The sequence below is a fragment of the Peromyscus eremicus genome, chromosome 1 (genome assembly GCF_949786415.1).
Source record: "Peromyscus eremicus chromosome 1, PerEre_H2_v1, whole genome shotgun sequence".
In the NCBI taxonomy this organism is placed as follows: Eukaryota; Metazoa; Chordata; class Mammalia; order Rodentia; family Cricetidae; genus Peromyscus; species Peromyscus eremicus.
In genome coordinates this window covers 102,795,168-102,813,496 of record NC_081416.1, presented here as the reverse complement: position 1 = coordinate 102,813,496, position 18,329 = coordinate 102,795,168, and the positions used below count along the sequence as shown (strand labels likewise).

Below are 18,329 nucleotides of genomic sequence, written 5' to 3'. Positions count from 1 at the left end.
CCTTATTATCTTCTCCATTCTTATGTATTTATCTATCATGCTGGAGATGCCCAGGACCTCATGCGTGCAGATGAATATGCAGTCACTGAGCTACACCTTCTCCCTGTTTTTCATTCTGACATAGTGTGTGCTTTGCTGTTTGTGTGGCATACAGAGGACAGAGGACAACTTGTGGGACTTGGTTCCTGGGTGCCACTTTTTGGGACCAGGGGATCAAACTGAAGTTATTAGGCCTGTGTGTAATCACCCTTTCCCTTTTATATATCTGTGCCCATGGTGACCAGAAGAGTGTGTTGGATCTACCAGGACTGGATGGAGTACAGACATTTATAAGCTGTCATATGGATGTTGGATGCTGGGGAATTGAACTTGGGTCCTCTGGAAGAGTAGCTAGTGTTCTTAACCAATGAGCCATCTCTTTAGCCTCTATTCTTTTGTGTGTGTGTGTGTGTGTGTGTGTGTGTGTGTGTGTGTGTGTGTGTATTGGTTCATGTTAAGGCCTGAGAAGGACATTGAGTGTCTTCTTCTTTCTATTTCCATTTTCATTTACTTTTTTTTGAGATAGCCTTACACTGAACCTGAGCCTTGCCATTCCATTCGGTTAGCTTTCGAGGACTCCTGGGATCCATTCGTCTCTGCATGCTCAGTGTGGGGATTACAGGCACATGTAGCCATGGCTAGCTTTTTGTAGGTGCTAGAGATTTGAACTCAGATCCTCTTGCTTTCACAGCAAATGTTCTTAGCCACTGAGCCATCTCCCTTGCCCCTATTCTGTCTAGGTAGACAAACTTTTTTTTTTTTTTTTTAGTTTGTTTGTTTTGTTTTTCAAGACAGGGTTGCTCTGTATAACAGCTCTGGCTGCCCTGGAACTCACTTTGTAGACCAGGCTGGCCTCAAACTCACAAGAGATCCACCTGCTTCTGCCTCCCAAGTGCTGGGATTAAAGGAGTGTGCCACCACTTCTTGGCCCAAATACACGTTTTATATTGAGTCCATTATACAGATGAAGAGTACCTAAGTGTCAGACTGAAAACTTATGAAAGGCCTTGATACATGAAAGACTGTCTAGTAGTGATATTTGAGTTTGGAAAGACCATTTTCTACCTGTTATATACAATATTAGACACCATATGCTAACTCTAATCTGTACTATTATTTCTGCTATAATTAAAAACTAATCTTATCAGTTAATTAGTGAAGAATAGTTCTATCGTCTTGAGAAAAAAGGTTCTTACATAAGAAATTATATACACCTGGAGGTGGTGGCACATACTTTTAATTCCAGCAGTTGAGAGGCAGAGGCAGGCGGATCTCAGTGAATTTGAGGCCAGCCTGGTCTACAAAGTGAGTTCCAGGACAGCCAGGACTGTTACACAGAGAAACCCCATCCAGAAAAACGAAACAAAACAAAAAAAGAAAGTATGTATACTTCGAAGCTGTAACTATCAGTAATGTAAACAATTATGTATCTATTAGGAATGTTGTGGTACTTTTCCCTTTTTCTCTAGGGTTGAAAATAGTGCTTAGTATGTTTTAATAAGCATATATTTTATAAATATAATCTTATTTGTGTGTATGTGGTGTATGTGTGGGGGAGTAGGAGGGTGCTTTTGCCTGTGTAGGTCAGTGGTAGATGTTAATTGTCTTCCATTGCTCCTCACCTAATTGTTTTGAGAAATGATCTAAACTAGTGGCCAGCAAGTCTCTGGGATGCTCCTGTCCTGCTGGGATTGCAGGTGTGCACTGTGCCCAGCCTTTTTTTTTTTTTTTTAAGAATATCATTCTTTAAAAAAAATTATGCATATATCTATGCGAGTGTCTTCATATGAGTGGGGTACCTGTTGGGGGCAGAAGAGGGTGTCAGATTCCCCAGAGCTAGAGTTACAGGTGGTTATGAACCACCCAGCATGAGTGCTGGGAGCCTGATACAGGTGTTCTGTGAGAGTGCTTTTTACTGCTGAACCATCTCCACAGCCTCCCATGATCAGCTTTTTATGTGGGTACTGGTGGTTGAACTCAGGTCCTGAGCCATCTCCTTAACCTCCAATATAAGAAATTTTACAGGTTCCATCCCAGACCTTACCTTGGTGCCACACCTAGCCTGTCGTGTTGTCATTTCTTGGTGGTTTACTCCCATGGAGTTTTTTGTCTTAATATTATTTCTCAACAGTGTTTAAATTACATGTTGTGATAATCTTCTTATCACTGTTCTGATTTCCATACTTTTTCTCCTTGGATCTGCCCCTTTGTTGTGATACATTTTTTTCCACAGATGGTCTCTAAACAGTAAACTTTCAGTTCTGGCGTGTTTGTCTTCTATTCTGACTACTGCTTTAACTGAAAACAGTAGTCCAGTATTCAAGAACTTTCCTTACGAAAGTTGGAACAGTACTGCCTTTTTTTTAAAAAAAAATCTTCTACCATCTACTGTTGCTGGTGAAAAACCTATTAGTCTGAGTCTTATTCCTTTGTAAATGACTTTTTTTTTCGTTCCAGAAAGATTTTTAAGATTTATTTATTTTGTATATAGTGTTCTGATTGCATGTATGCTTGCTGCCAGAAGAGGGCACCAGATCTCACTACAGATGGCTGTGAGCCACCATGTAGTTGCTGGGAATTGAACTCAGGACCTCTGGAAGAGCAGCCAGTTCTCTTAACCTCTGAGCCATCTCTCCATCCCCCAGAAAGATTTTATATATTCTTTCTTTTTGGTTTTTCAAGACAGGGTTTCTCTGTGTAGCCCTGGCTGTCCTGGAACTCACTCTGTATATCAAGCTGGTTTCAACTCAGAGATTCACCTGCCTCTGCCTCCTGAGTGCTGGGTTTAAAGGTGTGCACCATCACTACCATACTATATATTTTTTTTCTTTATTACTTTCTGTTTTATGTATATGAGTGTTTTGTCTGCATATATGTCTTGTTTACCAACTCTGGTTGGTGGCATGAACCTAGGAGAATATAGTCAATACTTGAGGCAGGATAAAGTCTCACACAATAGCCAACTTTATTCAGGGCATCACACAATTTATACTCTGAGGGTTAAGAAGAGTCATCTGGTATATAATCACAAGTCAGTATGTACATGGCAAAAACATGTTTTTCTTTAGAGGCATATAAACAAACAACAATAGCCAGCTGTAATAAACAACCTAAAGTGAACTCACTCCTATCTGCTACATCTGGGAGGGGCACATTCCAAGAACAAGTTGTGTTTTTAAGAAACTTAAGTCACAAGACTCGTGGTCTTGTTTTCTTGGAGTTTTTTCACAAGTACTCAGAGTTCCCCTTGCACGACATTTTTGGACTATGTTCCAACATCTCCCCCATTCATTCATTCATTCATTCATCCATTCATTTATTTATTTATTTTTTATTTATATTTACTTATTTATTTATATTTATTTATTATCATTTATTTATTTATTTATTTATTTGAGACAGGGTTTCTCTGTGTAGCTTTGCGCCTTTCCTGGAACTCACTTGGAAGCCCAGGCTGGCCTCGAACTCACAGAGATCCGCCTGGCTCTGCCTCCCGAGTGCTGGGATTAAAGGCGTGCGCCACCACCCCTTTTAATTTTTTAATAGCAGGGTATCCAGAGTAATTTTGATTTGAGATGTTGTAGATAAATCTAATTGTCATTTGGTGGTGCATGAGTATCCTATAAGCAAGCAAATTATAAACATAATAATATTAGACCCTTAAGCATCTCTGATACCAAGAACAGAGATCCAAACTGTTCTGGTGGAGGCTTCACCTCAGCACCTGGCACCCATATACCCAAGGAGTCTGGAATGTTCCACCTCAACTCCCCTCCCCATTTCTCTCCCCAAACCTGCCCCCTCAAAGCCCACTAAACAGCAGCCCCTCCCCTAGAGTTGCCTTCTTGTTCCAGACCCCTGCCCCCTCAAAGCCCACCAAAAACCAGCCCCTCCTTGGGACTGCTCAAGACCATGCCTACAGGTTACTTAAGGCCTGGTAGCTATATTTACCATGTGACTCTTCCTCTGCCTTTCCAAGGGTCACCCAGGATTGCTTTCTCTGTTCATTAAACCTGGATTTATTAATTTGACTTATTACATCAGCAGCAGTGGATACTCAGCAACTGAGAATTTAAAACTTATCACAGACTATTATTATTATTATTATATTATTACATTGATCAGAAAAATCTAGAGAATAGCTTGAAAAAAAGACCCATATGATAAATAGTTGTGGTGTCTGAAAGAAAATGGCCCCCAAATGGAGCAGCACTATTAGGAAGTGTGGCCTTGTTGGAATAGGTATGGTCTTGTTGGAGGAAGTGTGTCACTGTGGAGGTGGGATTTGAGGTCTCATAAATGCTCAAACCATACCCAGTGACTCAGACCACTTCCTGTTGCCTGTGAGTCAAGATATAAGAACTCTCAGCTTCCTCTCTAGCACCATGTCACCCTGCACACTGCCATGTCCCGCCATGATGATAATGAACTGAACCTCTGAACTGTAAATCCACAATTAAATGTTTTTCTTTATAAGAGTTGCTGTGGTCATGGTGTCTCTTCATAGCAATAGAAACCCTAACTAAGATGGTAGTTGTGATATCTTGTAGAATATAAGCTCATATTTGACTTTAATAAGAATATAAATGTTATGTCCTGTACAGATAGGAAGTGATATAAATTCCAAGGAAAAATTAAATGCAGTCCCTTCTTCAGATGAATGAATGAGTCTTATGGTCCCAAGGTCCAGTCATAAACAGAGTCAAGTGAAGTGAAGTAACTTGGTGCATAGGGCCTTAACTTGGCGCCAGGTGGGCAGACTTGACTTCTGGTGATACGGTCAATGTCTCCTTTTGCCCTTTGGCTGGAGATTTGCTATCTTTCTGGTGACTTCTATATCTTTTTCTCTCTGCCATTGTCCTTGATGGCCTACGGCTGGAAGAGCCAAAGAGGAGTCCTTAATGTCTCAGTGGACCCATCTTCTTCTTTCTAGTTTTCTTTTGGGGAAGTAAAATAGGGCAGGTTAATGCATTAGCTTGCTTATTTCCTTCTGTAATAAAACCAGGGAGGTTGGAGTGGGCATGAGTATGAGTCTGTTGCTGGAAATGATTCTAAATATAAGCAGAATCTGAAACAGTATTTGAGGGTTTATGAACTAACTGTAATAAATGAATCTAAACAGCCAGTTCCACCTGTTGGGCTGAGGACAAAAAAGTATTACTACATTGACTATCTGGACCATGAATCCCTCCTGTAGTATTAAGTGAGCCATCAATAAAATAAGTATCTGCTTATGGAATGGGAGAAGGTTGAACAACTTTTGTAATCACAAATTCAGTTTGTATGAGAAAATCCCATAGCTTACCAGCTAGATAATGATTTCCTCTCCTCCCATACTAATCTGCAAATGAAATTTGAAAATCCATAGAGTTCTGTAACACTCTAAAAAACTGATTGCTAGTTAAGTGTAAGATAATATAGCAAGGATCAAACCCATGTAATTGTTGCCATATAATTGTCCTCCCCTGATTTACTAATTGAGCAAGAAGAAGTAAGGTAGCAGTTAGTATTATCTGGCCCTTGTGGTGTAATGATTCCATTCCAAAGGTTTATCCTCTCGAGCTGTAATACCTGTAAGAAACAATTTAGTGGGGGAAATAAGTAAGTTTAAAGGCAGTGAAGGATCCACAGGATCCACAAAGGCCTCTTTTGGTCTGGATTCAAATGGCTGTAGTTCTTCCCCTGCCTCTTGAGATAATATTAGAGGACTGTCCAAAGCCGTATTTTCTTCTTATGTTTTAAATAGATTGGTTAGTGCATAATTAGGTAAACATTTTGATTTTGCTGAAATTGCACCGGAAATACCAAGCACAGCTCATGAGCCCAGGGAGGAACTGGGAAATGAAATCTGTTTCTCTGTCGAGCCCTAGCTTGCCTAGGTGGTATGCAAAGTTAGCTTTTTTTTTTTTTTTTAAAGATTTATTTATTTATTATGTATACAGTGTTCTGTCTGCACATATCCCTGCAGGCCAGAAGAGGGTGCCAGATCTCATTACAGATGATTGTGAGCCACCATGTGGTTGCTGGGAATTGAACTCAGGACCTTTGGAAGAACAAACAGTGCTCTTAACCTCTGAGCCATCTCTCCAGCCCAAAGTTAGCTTTTTCATAGCCTTTCCTAAGTCCTCATCAAAATGTGGACAGAATTCAGATTAGATTGATTATCAGATTCCTCACCCCATGCTTCGGGGTCATTTTCAGGCAACGGAGGACACAAACTTAAGGGGAGCTCCAGTAAGGGAGCTGAGGCCGTGGTCATCAGCAGAGTTATCATTGGCGCTGTTTTTACGTTGATTTTGCCTGAATAGAGAAAAATCTCCTTTGACTCTTTTACTAATTTTAAGGTTTGAACATCCTCATGATTAATATCCTTCTTATCTTCCTTAAGCATTTTGATACCAATTCGAATTAATGCCTAATTGACCCAAATTGAACAAGGATCCTTCCCCCTTGTTTATATACCTGTCGGTGTTTTTTCCGATTCTGTCCCATACTTAGTCATTTAAGTTCTTCCTTCTGGAAGCCAGGGATTATGATCATAAACAAACGGCAAGCAATCTAATAGTTGTGATTTATTTTGATACTTGTGCCCCTCCTTTCTTTAGGAGATGATGCACAGGCTTGACATCAGGCAAAGCTTTCCCTGGTCTCTGCCTCACCATGCTCACTCACCGCCTTCTGGGAGGGTCCCCACTCTCTCTCATAGCTGACCTCAGGTCCCTGTTCGTGGTGCCACTGGTTAGTGCTTTCAACAGTGTGTGAATCTGAGAGAGAGGAACCAGTAAATGAGGCTCACTGAAGTCCCCTGCAGTAGCCAGTTTTAGTCAGATCAGACAGTTTAGACTCTGAGGGTTAAGAAGCGTCACCTGAGTAAAGCGTATAACCACAAGGACAATCCTACATGGCAAAAGCATGTTTTCTATAGAGGCATATGACTAACACAGCTGAAGTCATCTCACTCTTATCCGTTACACCAGGGAGGACCATGAAAACACATTCCAAGAACAATTCCGTGTTCTGAAGAGACTGAGGTTACAAGACTCATGTCTGATTTTCTTGGAGTTTTCTCACAAGCACTCAGAATTCCCCTTGCAGGACTCCTTATTGGACTATGTTCTGAATTATGTCTGCATGTGCGTGCCTGAAGAGGGTATCAGATCCCCCAGAACTGGGTACTGGTGGTTTTGAGCTGCAACACAGGTCCTCTAAAAAACAGTAAGTGTGTTTAACTCCCTGAGCCATCTCTCCAGCCCCAACTATTTCCCCCTTTCAATCAAAAATTTAATGCTTCCTCTGTAAGAATGGCAACAACAAAAGGATGAAAAGGTTGCACACAAGAGAAATAACATTACAGATTATTATTATGTTTAAAAAACCCTGACATTGTGAGATTTTCTGTGATGTGACTTTCAGGTTCCCACTTATTTCACTTTACTCCTTTTTGTTTTTTGTTTTTTGTTTTTCTGGAGCTGAGGATTGAACCCAGGACTTTGCTCTTGCTAGGCAAGTGCTCTACCACTGAGGTAAATCCCCAACCCTTTACTCCTTTTTCTTTTCTTTTTTTTCTTACACTTTCACCTTTTATTAAGGCAAGTTTGTGAAAATAATTTACTACAACCAAATCACTTCATGGACCTTCCACTTACATTTTTTAAGACACATACAAAAGAACTATGTCTTGTGAAAAGCCTCTCAGTACCAGGAAAGGTAAGGGGACATGCTGATCCAGGCTGCTTTTCAAAGGATGCTCTTGCTGCTTCATCTGCAGGTAGGTGCTAGTCATCATCTGTAGAGCCAGTTTGCTTAACTTTACCACATCAACCCAGGTCCAGCCTCGAGGAAGCTCCCCTTGGTGGTCTGTTTTTTATCTGCCAGCTTGCGTTTCTGAGCTTTGGAAAGTTGCTCTTTCTTGTCTTTTTTCTTACGTGATGGGGCTGTGCTGGGAGTTTCAACCCAGATGATAATGGCTATGGGTGTTGGCGTAGAATTCCAGGATGATGGTTCTCCTTGAACTGCTCTTTATTGTCCTTGGCGTACTCACTTCTACGGCTTCTTGTAGTTTGGCTAAGATACTCTGCTTTACAGCTGAGGAGATGGTGTTGTTAAAAAAAGCATTCATAGGTATAATAGGAGGCATTTGGGGATGTCTCTGTCCAGGAAATCTCTGTTAGGAAGGCTTTGGGATCACCATCAACTGGACTTAATTCCCAGAAGCTTTCGTCTCCTTCATAAATAGAAGGTAAAGCTTCTAGTTCCATCTCCTGGTCCTCTTTGGCACCCATCACACAGGACGCACAGTGTTTGTGACCTTAAAGAACAGGCGGGCAGCAGGCAGGAGGCCGGAGCACCCGGTTTCCTCTCCTCAGTCTGAGGAAACCCTCCTCTCAGCCCTAGGTACTAGCTAGCACGCGCGCTCCCAACCCTCGCCTGCGCCAAGCCACTGGCAGTCTGCGGGCCGGGAATCTGGATCGCCTTATGTGGGACCAGGAACCGGGATTGCATTAAGTGGGGGACACCCAGATCTCGGACCAGCCGCTGAGAGGCAGTCACAAGGAGCGCCCCCCCCCACTTTTACTCTTTTTTTAAAAAAACAAGTGATTTATTTATTTTTATTTCATGTGCTTTGATGTTTTGCCTGCATGTATGTCTGTGTGAGGGTGTCAGATCCCCTGGAATTGGAGTTACAGATGTGAGTTGCCATTGTGAGTGCTGGGAATTGAACCCAGGTCCTCTAGAAGAGCAGCCAGTGCTCTTAACCTCTGAGCCATCTCTCCAGCCTGTCTTTTACTTTTTTTTTTTTTTAAGATTTATCTATCTATCTATCTACCTATCTATCTATCTATCTATCTATCTATCTATCTATCTATCTATCTATCTATCTTGTATACTGTTCTGTCTGCATGTATCCTTGCAGGCCAGAAGAGGGCACCAGATCTCATTACAGATGGTTGTGAGCCACCATGTGGTTATGTGGTTGCTGGGAATTGAACTCTTAACTGCTGAGCCATCTCTCTAGCCCCCCCCCCCATTAATCTTTAAAGGACGTTAAAATTGCAGCTTTGTTTGAAGCCGTCCATGTGCTGTTCCTGTTCTGAGTCCCTTCTTCCATTACTAAAGGCAAACGTTGAGACTTAGGAGTTGTCCCCACATACTTTCATACTAAGCTATATTTGTGTGTCTACAAACAATACATGGTAAGGATGTACATGCTTTAAAGCTTTATTGCGCTCATTCTGCCACAGCACCCTTTGTTGGCCTTGACATTATTTTTGAAATAAAGCCATGTACCAATAGTACATGTTGTTTTAATTACTAATTTCTACTTTATTACATGAAAATAGTGTAACTCTTTAAAGTTCACAGCTATTTGTTTTTGTTCTGTTACCCTAGCAGCTTTGCTAAAGGATGGAATTGTTTGAAAGGTGTGGCCTAGTTTTATCTTCGGTATACCCAGTTGCTCTTCAAAGAATTTTATGGATTCTTGTCCAGCCAGAGTTACATGACAGGTCTCATTTATCCATGTACCCAATGCATGTATTTTCCAACTTTAAGGCTTTTGCTAATCCGGTTGTCAGGTAGTTTCATGTGGTGTCAGTGTTAGGAGGCACGTTTCTTCCTTTGTTTGCAACACGGTCTTTTGTGAATTGCTTTTTCATAGCACATGTTCTTGGTTCAAACTTTAAAAATGGATGTAGTATAATTGCTAACTTCTAATCACCTGGAACTAGCCTCGGATTTCACAAAGATTACATCATGAACCACCATCACCACCACTTCAGACCCATCCATAAGTAGGGTCCCCAGGGTACCTGTATTTCTGACCAGCTAACCACGAGTCCCCATGGCTTGCCATAGATTCTCTAATTCATTAGAATGACTATTAGGAAAATTCTGTACTTCCATAATTATGGTTTGCCATAAAGGATGCAACTTGAGACCAGCCTAATGCGGAGGCACATAATCCAAAGAAGCACTTCAGCAAATGTCACAGCTAGCATACACAATGTTAGAATAGCTATTATCCAGCTAGACACGGTGGCACAGCCTGTAATCTCAGTACTTGGGAGGCTGGGGTAGGATGATTAAGACATAAAGGATGTTCTGAGCTATAGAGAGAAATCCTGCCTCAACACTCCCCCCCCCCCCCCCCCCCACTCCAGAACAAACAAGGCATGATCGCACATGACTTTAATCCCAGCACTCTGGAGGCAGAGGCAAGTAAGTAGTTTTCTGTGAGTTTGAGGACAGCTCTATATTGCAAGCTCCAGGCCAGTCAAGGCTACATAGTGAGACCTTGTTTTGAAACAAAATGATACAAGAGGCTGGAGAGATAGCTCAGTGGTTAAGAGTATGCTCACTGTTCCTTCAGAGTACCAGTTTTGGGTTTTTTGTTTTGTTTTGTTTTGTTTTTGTTTTTGTTTTTTGTTTTTTTTTTTTTTGTTTTGCACCTAGCACCACCTGGGGAGACTCACATTCACTTGTAACTCCAGGTCCAAGAGATCTGGTGACCTCTGCCGGCCTCCATGGGCACCCGTATAAACACACACACACAGTTAACAAAAGTGTTTAAAGAAAAAATAGTATAAGGAGAAATTAAAGATTTAAATTGTACCAGAAGAGATTCCTAGACAGTCCTCTTAGCTCATTTGAGAGCATGCAAAACCTGGTGTCTTAGTCAGTGTTCTATTGCTGTGAAGAGACCATGACTGGCAACTCTTATAAAGGAAAACGTTAATTGGAGGCTTGCTACAGTTTCAGAGGCTTAGCACGTTATCATCATGGCAGAAAGCATGGTGGCAAGCATGGCAGCTTGCTGCTGGAGAAGTAGCTGAGGGCTACATCCTGATGATACACGGGCAGAGAGAGTGGAAGAGAGAGACTGGGCTTTTGGAACCTCCAAGCCCACCCCTAGTGACATTCTTCCTCCAACAAGGCCACACCTCCTAATCCCTGTAATCCTTTCAAATAGTGTTAACTCCCTGGTGACTAAGCCTGTGGGGGGGCAGGGGACATTCTTATTTAAATCACCGCACCTGGGTTCCATCCCAGCACCACAAAAACTGCCTGTGGTGGTGATATTACTGCTGAACTCTCTCTGTGGACCAAGCTGGCCTTGAGTTAAAGGTGTATGCCACCACTACCTGGCATTACTTACGTTCTTTATTGTTGTTTATGTCTTCCTATGTTGTATATATTTTAGCTGTTTTAGATTTATTGAGATTATTGGACCCGTGGCCTAATAATATTCATCAAACCTGGAGATATTGTAGGCATCATTTCTTCCAAATATATTTTATTAAACTTGCATGGTATCGTCGAAAGTTTACACACCAGTAAGATACTTGATTTTTTTCAATACACTTTTTTTCCTGATGCATTTCCATAGTCCAAGTTTAGGTCCCTTTCAGTAAACTGTTTTTTTAAATTTAATTTAACCTTTGAAGATAAGAGTCTCATGTAGCTCAGGCTGGCTTGAAACTCACTACAAAGCTGAAGATGACCTTCAACTTCTGGTCTTATTGCTCTTCTTCCTACCTCCTCCAGAGGAGCTGCATTAGATTCCCAGCACACCTGTGGTGGCTCACAACTGTCTATAACTCCTGTTCCAGGGAATACAGTGCCTTCTTCTGGCTTCCATGGACACCAGGCATGCATGTAGTGTGCCCAGACATACATGAAGGCAAAACATTTATGCACATAAAATTAAAAAAATACTGAGTTGGGGGCTGCCAAGATAGAAATCCTATTGGTTTTTCGAGACAGGGTTTCTCTGTGAAACAGTTCTGGCTGTCCTGGAACTCACTTTGTAGACCAGGCTGGCCTGGAACTCACAGAGATCTGCCTCTGCCTCCAGAGTGCTGGGATTAAAGGTGTGCGCCACCACTGCCCAGTGAACATAGAAATCTTTATCCATTAAAACATTCTTAAAGCCCGGCGGTGGTGGCGCACGCCTTTAATCCCAGCACTTGGGAGGCAGAGCCAGGCGGATCTCTGTGAGTTTGAGGCCAGCCTGGGCTACGGAGTGAGTTCCAGGAAAGGCGCAAAGCTGCACAGAGAAACTCTGTCTCGAAAAACCAAAAAAAAATTTTTTCTTAAAAAATATTGGAGAAATGAACTTCTCAGACAAATTAAACTAGAGAATTTGCTGTGAACTTGTAGCTAGAGTTTTCCTGCCTGGCCCACAGTCAGGACAAATCTCTGACACTCGCCAGTCCTACAGCCACTCAGACCCAACAAAGTAAACACAGAGACTTATATTGCTTACAAACTGTATGGCCATGGCAAGCTTCTTGCTAACTGTTCTTATATCTTAAATTAATCCATTTTTATAAATCTGTACCTTGCCACGTGGCTCGTGGCTTACTGGCATCTTCACATGCTGCTAGTCATGGCGGCGGCTGGCAGGGTCTCTGACTCAGCCTTCCACTTCCTAGAATTATTCTCCTCCTTGTCCCACCTATACTTCCTCCTGCCTGACTACTGGCCAATCAGTGATTTATTTATTGACCAATCAGCAACACACTTGACATACAGGCCATCCCACAGCCTGAACTAGCTTGTCTATACAATAAGAATCATCATTATAGGCAAAGAATATAATCAGATAGGTAATTTAGACACTGATGAGGGTTTGAGGAAATGGTAAACATGCAAATAAATAGTAAATGAATTTTTTCCAGTTTTAAGTCTTTTAAAATGATAATTCTTAACAAAAATCTTACATAGTGCAACTCACAAATATGTAGAAATAAAACACATGGCAGCTGTATTGCTGGGGATGAGAGCAGGACAATGAGAGTCCAGTGTAATGAGGTCACAGGGTATTACCCTCAAAGTAAAGTGGCAAGGACATTATCCTTTTTCTCTTCTTTTTCTTTCTTTCTGGTTTTTTGAGACAGGGTTTCTCTGTGTAGCTCTGACTGTCCCAGAACTTGCTCTGTAGCCCAGGCTGACCTTGAACTTACAGAGATCTACCTGCCTCTGCCTCTGCTGGGATTAAAAACATGCACCACCACTTCCTGGCTACAAGAATATTCTTTAATGGCACTGTATCCTGTTAAAGATTCTGATTGTACAACTCACTAAAGTTGCAACTCAGTGGGACAGAGAAGATATTTAGCATATTCAGAGCCCTGCACAGCCTACAGTCCTGCAAGAGAGAATTTTCAGGTGTTGTAGTCAAACTAATGTGTTGAAACTGTTCTGCTATTGTCGTGTGAACAGCTGCAGACAGTACAAGAGGGGAGAAATGTCTAGTAGAACTTTGTAGATACTAAAATTGAATTTCCTGTAATTACCATTTGTCACAAAACACTTTATTTTTCCACCAAACCAAACTCTTTAAAAATGTGAAAACCCGCTGGGTGGTAGTGGCCCACGCCATTAATCCCAGCGCTTGGGAGGCAGAGGCAGGTGGATCTCTGAGTTCAAGACCAGCGCGGTCTACAGAGAGAGTTTCAGGACAGTCAGGGCTACACAGAGAAACCCTGTCTCAGAAAAAGAAGAAAAAAATGTGAAAGCATCTTGAGCTCAAAGGCTGTATGAAAAAGGTTATTAGTGTCTTTTGCCCTGTGTGAGGGAATTTAGTAACCTTTGGTCTAAACTAATGGTTCTCAACTTGCCTAATACCGTGACCCTTTAATACAGTTCCTCATGTTGTGATGACCCCAACCATAAAATTATTTGCATTGCTACTTTATCACTGTAATTTTGCTACTGTTATGAATTGTAATGTAAATATCTGATATGTGACCCCTGTGAGGTCACTACCCACAGGTTGAGAACCACTGATCTAAACCTTCTTTCTCCAACTCGACACAAGCCAGTCCCATGATATTTGAATTATACTTAAAATGAAATAGAAGATGGATGTTGTCCCAGTGGATAGGAAAACAAAGCCCAAGTACATGTATTCAATTATGCAAAAAGATACAGATTAAGAAAAGGGAAGACAAAACTGCCCTACTTTTAAAGTGACTGATGGTATATTGTATTGGTGAGCACTGTCCCAGGTGCTGAAGACAGGCCTAGTACATCTAATCTCCGGAATTTGTAGTACCTTTTGATGTATAAGGACAAAATGGGGTCATTCTGGGATACTAGGAAGGACATTGTCCTCATAAAGTGATGTAGAAGAATTACTTTCTAAGGGGCATTAAATGGCCAAACCCTGAGAGTGAGATGAGGTGCCTAGGATGAAGGAAGCCATGCAGCCGTGCATGCTAGAAATAGGACACGTTCCAGGAAGTTTAAGAAGCCACACCTCTGAGGTATTAAATGGAACTAGCAATTCTTCACTCTCAACTTCTTGTTATGTGAGGAAAAGGAACACTTTGTGAAGCTACTCTGGTAGTCTTACCTTAACACATTCTTCATCAGGTACAGTGATGAACATTAGAGTATTTTAGATTAAAGCAAAGGGAGCAGGAAGATAATAATCTAGGGGACACAAGACAGGAAATTTTAAAATAGATCTAACTTTCAAGGAAACAGCAGAAACACGAGGCATCTGAAGGGATTCAAAAAAGAATGGAAGATGTGAGGGGAAACCTGAACTGCCCACAGCATACATAATACACTGCACTTGGGCCGTTTAACTGTGAGCTGGAGCATGGTGAGTCCAGAGCAGATGGACAGGTAAGAAAGTGGGTGTGTGTTTTAGAAAACACCCTGAGACCAAGGCTGGAGGAGCATGTGTTCCTTGAAAGGAACTTGAAACAATAGTACTAGCATGTTAGTCGATACATGTTTATTTAAACGTATTTACATATTTGGTGCTCTTGAATTGTTTGAAACAAATAGCAATCCAAAAATTCATTCAGTCATGAGTAAAAGTACCTGCAAATTTGATGTTTTATGGTTCTTCAAGAGACCTAGTCTCAGGAAGTTACCCAGAAGAATATGTTTTCTTCTACAGTGTAGAAATTTGAACCAATCATTGTCATCATGGTGTGTGTGCATGTGTTGCTGGGCCCAGAACACTTGGCTTTCAGCATGCTAGATGGGTGCCCTGTCACTGAGCTACATACTAGCTCCAGCAATTGTCTTACTTTCAGTTACAGCAATTAAATTTTATGTACAGAAGAGTTAAGTATTTAGACCATCAGTAAGAAGAACAAGGATGAGTATGTTAAGTTTTCAACATAACTTTACAAGTTTTTAAAAAATCTTTTTATTATATTTATTTATTGACTGGTTGTGTGTGTGCATGTGCACATCATGTGTGTGGTATCCATGATGCATGTGGAGATCAGAAACTTGTGGAGTTGGTTTTCTCCTTCCCAGGGGTTGAACTCAGATTGTCAGGGTTGCAGCAGGTATCTTTACTTAATAAGCCATCCCAACAGCCTTGTTTAATAAAAATTTAAAAAACTGCTTTCAGGAGGAAGGATTCTTTTCATTATTCATTCTTTCTTTTTTTTTCCTTTTTTTTTTAGAGGGAGCTGTTTAGAGACAGGGTTTCTCTGTGTAGCCTTGGCTATCCTAGAACTCAATTTATAGATCAGGCTGTCCTCAAACTCAGAGAAATCTGCCTCCTTCTGCCTCCAAGTTCTGAGATTAAAGGCATGCACCACTGTGTCCAGCTGATTCTCTCTTAGTATTTATTATTATTATTATTATTATTATTATTATTATTAGTTCGTTTTTGAGACAGGGTTTCTCTGTGGACCCTATCCTGGAACTTGCTCTGTCAACCAGGCTTGCTTCAAACTCACAGAGCCTGCCTCTGCCTCCTGAGCCCTGGGATTAAAGGCATGTACTACCACTGCTGGCTCTCTTTAATTATTTTTATGTGTATGAGTGTTTGTGTGCATGTTTGTGCACTGTGTTTGAGCCTGGTGCCCATGGACACTAGACATTTTTGATTGTCTTGAGACTTCCGTACACACATTTCTTTTTACCTGGCACATTTCTCTCTTTGTTGACTTGCTTAGCTGCTGCTTATCCTTTTGTTCTCAACTGTATTGATAGAGAGGTATTTCCTGGTGGCATTAACTCTGTAAAATGTGGCAAAAATTTGATCACTTGGTACATCTAGGTGAAGGGTTTCTATTGGTACTGGTCTTTCAGCTTTTAGCTAGCTTTGAAATTGGAGAAAAATGTTGTGGGAAATCCGTTCTTCCCCTTAATATGATGACTTTTAAGTTGTTTTGGTCCCCCCTTTCCTCTTGTGATTATTAAATTGAGTAGATAGAAAAGCAAGAAAAATAAGGTCACTTGGTTAGAGCTGGAGCACATGGTGCTGGAAGACCTTGCCTGAAGTACCTCAAATGGCCTCGGCTAGGATTCTGTGTATTATCTTAAGCAAGGTGTAATCCCGCTGCTAAGACTGAGAAACAGGCTCTATCGCCCTGGAGGCCTTTCCTCGTTCCTAGGAGGGTGGCTTCACACCACGCTGCAGTTTTACAGGCTCCGGTTCCCTTAAATTCTATCTAGCATTTGTACCAATTACTTTGTTTATAGTAAATACATTACCACTTTTGGACTTGATATAATCTAAGTTATTTTGGGTGTGTTTCTTTACTTATGAGAACAGAAATTCCATTGGAAATGGAATTCTGAAACCCCGAGTGGAGTGGGAAGACTCCCTAGACCCCTGCCTGCCTTGTGGCTGTCCTTGGATACATTGTTAGAAAATGTTAATGAGTGGAGTGTAGTTGTTTATATTATTCTTACCTAGAATCTCTGCCTTGTGCTTTTCAGGTAGTCTAAGCTATAGTTCACAGTCTTTGAGCTTTTTCTGTGCTTTTCAGGAAGCTAAGATGACTGGTTAAATGAACTCTTTAAAGGAAAGGTGTATGAATACAAGGATCAAGTGGCCTGAGGGGTCCGTCTCTTTATTCTAACACTCTGCTCCCCAACAGTCTCTTAAGAACTGGGCAGTAAGTAAAGCTTCAGCCACTGGGTCTGAAATCAATGGTCTCTCCTCCGTGACTAGGATAAAATAACTATCTCTGCTCGTAGGTGTAGAGGGAATTTAAATAATGGACTTTTAAAGGACTGAGGAAGAGATTAGGCATTATGAGCTGCTATAAATATATGCCATCCAGAAAGCAGAATTTGGGACTGGAGAGATGGCTTAGTGGTTAAGAGCTCTGGCTGCTCTTCCTAAGGATCTGGGTTTAATTCCCAGCACCCACATGACAGTTCACAACTGTCTGTAACTCCAGTTCCAGAGTATCTGACACCCTCATGCAGGCATACATGCAGGCAAAGCCCCAATGTAGACGAAAAAAATGAACAAACAAACAAACACGTATTTTTTAAAAAATCAGAACTCAAGTAACAGACTAGACTTGTAGAAGCAGCAATATTTTGAAGACTTTATGATAGAAGGATGCGTGGAGAAACAGCAGTGTGGGTTACCTTTGGGGAACTGGGTCAGCTGTACAGTCTGGGTTGCTGCCACGTCTGCTCCATACCTGTGTTCTCTGGCAGGATCTTTTTTTTTTTCCGAGACAGGGTTTCTCTGTGTAGTTTTGGTGCCTTTCCTGAAGCTCGCTCTGTAGACCAGGCTGGCCTCGAACTCACAGAGATCCGCCTACCTCTGCCTCCCGAGTGCTGGGATTAAAGGCGTGCGCCACCACTGCCCGGCGGCAGGATCTTCTTGACCATACCCCTGACCTTTTCTTTCTGCTGTGGAATCTTTCACCTCCTCAGACCTTGTGATGGAAAGGGATCTGATAATGTTATGTTTCAAATCTCCTGTGGGAAAGGGCGGAGATCTTAGTTCAATAGGGACAAAAATCTTATGGTTTTTTTTTTTTCCAGAAAAGAATGAATTGAAGTTAGTAAATTGTTAAAAGAAAGTTAATAAGTAATGTTGTGGGAATTAGGTTATTTAGAAAATGTTGTAGTTGACAAGTGAATAAAATTAGAGCTTGTCAGTTTATAGAACATGGTCATGTGATTTAAGAATATAATTGATACTTTTAGCCAGGCATAGTGGCATGCATCTTTAATCCCAGACCTAGAGAGGCAGAGGCAGGCTAATTTCTGTGAATTGGAGGACAGCCTGGTCTACATAATAAGTTCCAGGACAGCCAGAGCTACATAATATAGAGACCTTGTTTCAAACAAACAAACAAACAAACAAACCCAATGACTGAACCAAATAAATAAATAAAATCAACACAATTGACCTGCCTGTCCATACGCGTCTATTAAATTTAATTAAGAATGAATAGAATTAGGGTTGGCAGAATGGCTGAGCAGGTAAAGAAAGGTACTTGCTGCCAAGCCTGATAACCTGAGTTTGAGCTCCATTAACCACGAGGTGGAAGGAACGA

At 41.3% G+C, this 18,329-nt stretch overlaps 1 protein-coding gene and 1 pseudogene across 1 annotated transcript in view; one reads left to right on the top strand and one right to left on the bottom strand.

Annotated features, from left to right (window-relative positions):
* Positions 1–18,329, top strand: part of Rsf1 (remodeling and spacing factor 1) — a 122,833-nt gene that overhangs the window by 14,649 nt on the left and 89,855 nt on the right. The window lies entirely within an intron of this gene.
* On the bottom strand, positions 7,815–8,321 carry LOC131917290 (RWD domain-containing protein 4-like; annotated as a pseudogene).